The sequence below is a fragment of the Capricornis sumatraensis genome, chromosome 11 (genome assembly GCF_032405125.1).
Source record: "Capricornis sumatraensis isolate serow.1 chromosome 11, serow.2, whole genome shotgun sequence".
NCBI lineage: Eukaryota > Metazoa > Chordata > Mammalia > Artiodactyla > Bovidae > Capricornis > Capricornis sumatraensis.
Window position 1 is genome coordinate 68,847,093 of NC_091079.1, and position 4,467 is coordinate 68,851,559.

The 4,467-nt window shown below is 40.1% G+C and overlaps 1 non-coding gene across 1 annotated transcript; it reads left to right on the top strand.

The window, feature by feature from the left end:
• The first annotated feature begins 1,787 nt into the window (after window positions 1-1,787).
• On the top strand, window positions 1,788-1,860 carry TRNAC-ACA (transfer RNA cysteine (anticodon ACA)). The gene has a single exon. It is a non-coding gene; the product is annotated as a tRNA-Cys (tRNA).
• The last annotated feature ends 2,607 nt before the right edge of the window (window positions 1,861-4,467 follow it).

A 4,467-nucleotide genomic window follows, 5' to 3' on the forward strand; every position in this document is an offset into this window, starting at 1 on the left:
TTAATTAGAATGTAAAAATTGCATGTGTATTAATTTAATATAAGTGAATATATATTTTATAAGTTTATTTCATAAGTAGTTCAGTTCAGTCATTCAGTCATATCCAACTCTGCGACACCATGGACTGCAACACGCCTGGCTTTCCTGTCTATCACCAACTCCTGGAGCTTTCTCAAACTCATGTCTATCGAGTTGGTGATGCCATCCAACCATCTCATCCTCTGTCATCCCCTTCTCCTCCGACCTTCAATCTTTCCCATCATCAGGGTCTATTCCAATGAATCAGTTCTTTGCATCACGTGGCCAAAGTATTGGAGTTTCAGCTTCAGCATATGTCCTTCCAATAAGTATTCAGGACTGATTTCCTTTAGGATGAACTGATTGAATCTCCTTCCAGTCCAAGGGACTTTCAAGAGTCTTCTCAAAGACCATGGTTCAAAACCATCGATTCTTCAATGCTCAACTTTCTTTATAGTCCAACTCTCACATCCATACATGACCACTGGAAAAAAACATAGCCTTGACTAGATGGACCTTTGTCAACAAAGTAATGTGTCTGCTTTTTAAAATGCTGTCTAGGTTGGACATAGTTTTTCTTCCAAGGAGCAAGTCTTTTAATTTCATGGCTGCAGTCACCATATGCAGTGATTCTAGAGCTGAAGAAAATAAAATCACTGTTTCCATTGTTTCCCCATCTATTTTCCAGGAAGTAATGGAACCGGATGCCATGAACTTAGTTTTTTGAATGTTGAGTTTTAAGCCAGCTTTTTGACTCTCACTTTCATCAAGAGGCTTTTTAGTTTTTCTTCACTGTCTGGCACAAGGGTGGTGTCATCTGCATATCTCAGGTTATTGACATTTCTCCTGACAATCTTGATTCCACCTTGTGCTTCATCTAGACCAGCATTTTGCATCATGTGCTCTGCATATAAGCTAAATAAGTAGGGTGACAATACAGCCTTGATGTACTCATTTCCCTATTTGGAACCAGTCTGTTGTTCCATGTCCAGTTCTAAATGTTGCTTCTCTGACCTGTGTACAGATTTGTCAGGAGGCAGGTAAAGTGGTTACAAGCTGAAGTGGTTATACTTCACTTTCACTTTTTACTTTCATGCATTGGAGAAGGAAATGGCAACCCACTCCTGTGTTCTCGCCTGGAGAATCCCAGGGATGGGGGAGCCTGGTGGGCTGCCTTCTATGGGGTCACACAGAGTCAGACATGCCTGAAGTGACTTAGCAGCAGCAGCAGCAATGCATAAGTGCCTAAAAACAGAATATCAAAGTACATAAGGCAAAAGCTGAAAGAACTGGAAAGAGAGATAGATAATACACGATTATAGTTGGAGACTTCAGAAAATCTATCAGAAACTGACATATCAGTTGATTTGTAGTTCATATGGATGTATTATTTCATCCAGCCACAATAGAATATCTATTTTTCTCAAGCTATGATGAAACATTCAGCAGAGTAAACCACATTCTGGGCCATAGGATATGCCTTCTCAAAATTTAAAAATGAGAAATCATACAGTGTCTGTTCCTAGACTACAATCCATTCCTCTGTTGATGGACATCTAGGTTGCTTCCATGTGATACAGCCACTGTCACAGTAGAACTCCACGGTCTCCACTATCACAGGAGAACAGTATGGAAGTTCCCTAAAAAGTAAAAGAACTGCCACATGACCCAGCAATCCTACTCCTGGGCATATGCTCCAAAGTTACCTGCATCCTAATGTTCATCTTAAATTTCTTTTTTAACCCCCACTTAGGTGGGACAGGATGACTTCCCTGGTGGCTCAGATGGTAAAGTGTCTGCCTACAGTGCAGGAGACCCAGGTTCAATCCCTGGGTCAGGAAGATCTCCTGGAGAAGGGAATGGCAACCCACCCCAGTATTCTTGCCTGGAAATTCCCACAGAGGAGCCTGGTAGGCTACAGTCCATAGGGATCGCAAAGAGTCAGACATGACTGAGTGACTTCACTTTCACTTTCACTTAGGTGGGACAGGATGGGTAGGGTTTCATGGAATTAGCCTAACTGACCTTGGAGAAAGGACATGCCTGTGATAAAACCCATACTCTGGTTAAATAGTTTCTCCTAAGGACAGATGTTAAGGACAGAGTGCTCTGATGTATTTCATAATGCTTCCCTTTTTCCTCTCCCCCTGCTGAAAGCATGAGGGGATTTTTCTGCAATATTCACTGTGAGAATTTCGTAGAGTTTCAGGAAGTTAAATTCACAAAATTGCTGGGGGGGGCATGCCCTCAAAGACTGGGTCCTGTTTGAGTTTTAATCTCATACTTGTCCACATTGAGCCTCCAGCATTTCATCAGTTCTTGGTTAAGTTTCTCTGCCCTGGCACTGGTTCTCATGGCTATTTCCACTTATGGATTTCTATTCTGGTAAACTGTGATTATCTGTATTCCTTGCAGGTGTCTCTAACTTAGGGACAGCAGTTTGCCCTGTGACCTCACTTTACTTATTGATCTAAGAAGAGCTGTTTCTTTCTGCTTGTTCAGCTTTTTACTTATTGTTAGAATGGAAGGTAACTTCTAAGTATCTTACATGTCAGGCTGGAAACTGCAATTTCATTTTTCTCATTTCTTTTAATGGTCAAATAATATTCCCCTGTATGAATATATCATATTTTACTTAACTATTAATCTGTTGAACATTTGGATTGTTTCCACACTTTTGCTACTGTACATGATGGTGCTAGGAAAATGTGTGTGTGTGTGTGTGTGTGTGTGTGTGTGTGTGTGGTATACATTTTAATTTCTCTATGAGAATGTTATTGCTATTCAGTCACCCAGTCATGTTCAACTCTTTGTGACCCCATGGACTGTAGCATAACAGGCCTCTCTGTCCCTCACCATCTCCTGGGGTTTACCCAAATTCATATCCATTACATCGGTGATCCAGCCATCTCATCCTTTGATACCTCTTCTCCTTCTGCGCTCTGTCTTTCCCAGCATCAGGGACTTTTCCAATGAGTCGTCTGTTCACATCAGATGACTGAAATACTGGACTTCAGCATCAGTCCTTCCAATGAGGGTTGATTTCACTTAAGGTTGGCTGGTTTGAACTCCTTGCTCTTCAAGGGACTCTCAGGAATCTTCTCCAGCACCACAGTTCTAAGGCATCGATTCTTCATCACTTGCTTTCTTTACGATCCAGCTCTCGCAACCGAATGTGACCACTGGGAAGATCATAGCTTTGACTATAAGTACCTTTGTCAGCAGAGCAATGTCTTTGCTTTTCAACACACTGTCTAGGTTTGTCATAGCTTTCCTGCCAAGAAGCAAACGTCTTTTGATTTCATGGCTGCAGTCAGCATCTGCAGTGATTTTAAAGCCCAAGAAGAGGAAATCTGTCACTACCTTCACATTTCCCCCCCTCTATTTGCCGTGAAGTAATGGAGCCAGATGCCACAATCTTAGTTTTTTAAATATTTAATTTTAAGCCAACTCTGTCACTCTCCTCCTTCAACTTCATCAAGAAGCTCTTTAGTTTCTCTTTGGCTTCTGCCATTACAGTGGTATTATCCACATGTCTGAGGTTGTTGCTGTTTCTCCAAACTATCTTGATTTCAGCTTGTAACACTTCTAGCCCAGCATTTTTCATGATGTGCTCAGCATATAGATTAAACGAACAGGGTGACAACAGACAGCCCTGTCATAATCCTTTCTCAATCTTGAACCAATCAGTTGTTCCATAGAGGGCATACAGGTTTCTCAGGAGACAGGTAAGATGGTCTGGTATTCCTATTACTTTAAGAGCTTTTCGCAGTTTCTTATGATCTATACAGTCAAAGGCTTTGGCACCGTTGATGAAACAGAGGTGGATGTTTTTCTGGAATTCCCTACTTTTCTCTATGATCCAGTGAATGTTGGCAATTTGATCTCTGATTCCTCTTCCTCTAAGAGAATACATGCTTAGTAATATGATAACACTATGTTTTTAAGAAACTTCCAGACTATTTCCAATGCAGCTGCACTATTTTATATTTCCACTAGCAGGACATAAGTGCTCCAGTTTTCTCACATCATCTCAACACTTTTTTTCCCTTAAAAATGTTTTATTTCTTTTTTATGATGAGCATCACAGTATGTGTGTAGAAGTATATCATTGTGATTTTGATTTACATTTGTTTTCTGATGGCTTATGATGTTGAGCCCCTTTATAGGTGCTTAATATCCCTTTATATATGCTTTCTGAAGAAATGTCTATTCATATCCTTTCTCTGATTTTTTAAACATGGTTTTCTTTATTATTGTGAAGATATTTAATAAAACTATACACACATTTCTTATATCAAGCAGAGTATTGTACACTCATTACTAATCCCAGGGGAGGACTTTATTGTTTTAAAAAACATTTTTTTATATTGGAGTTTAGCTAATCAAGAATGTTGTGATAGTTCAGGTGGAAAGCAAAGGGACTCAGTCATACATATAGATGTATCT